Consider the following 542-nt stretch of genomic DNA (forward strand, 5'->3'; position numbering starts at 1 on the left):
ATTTTGTAACATGATATTGATGTACCATTTTCATGGTAATGCAATGTTTGATTTTAAAATGGGTTTCAAAGGATGAATTTTGAGATTTAAAGTTTTCAATTGATATATAATTTCTGATGATTTCTAAAGTGTGATAGAGAAAAAGGCAACGAAGAAGACTTTTTGCTACAAAGGTCAGAACTCCTGTTATGATGTAGATTTTTGAGGTACACTCTTGTCATAAATTAATCTATTACTTTTCCTACATAATTTTTTACAAAAACATTGGTAAAATATCTATTTAGGAGTCTTGGACCTTTCCAACGATATATAGTTTGATTAGGTTTTAATTGTAATATAGTGAAGTAAACTTGGGCGCCCCAGAGGGGACGGGTGACAGTTAAAGAGTTTTAAGCAATGATCACTTCTATATCAGGGGACATTTCTAATTCTTTTAATACAAGAATCCAACAGATACCCATCTTTTATCTTGCAAAAACTGCATATTCTATACTGTAATTTGCTGATTTTGTGCTGTCCAATTTGGTAAATGTGAGGTTTTG

This window comes from Sinocyclocheilus anshuiensis, unplaced genomic scaffold (genome assembly GCF_001515605.1).
Source record: "Sinocyclocheilus anshuiensis isolate Anshui unplaced genomic scaffold, SAMN03320099.WGS_v1.1 scaffold1426, whole genome shotgun sequence".
Classification (NCBI taxonomy): domain Eukaryota; kingdom Metazoa; phylum Chordata; class Actinopteri; order Cypriniformes; family Cyprinidae; genus Sinocyclocheilus; species Sinocyclocheilus anshuiensis.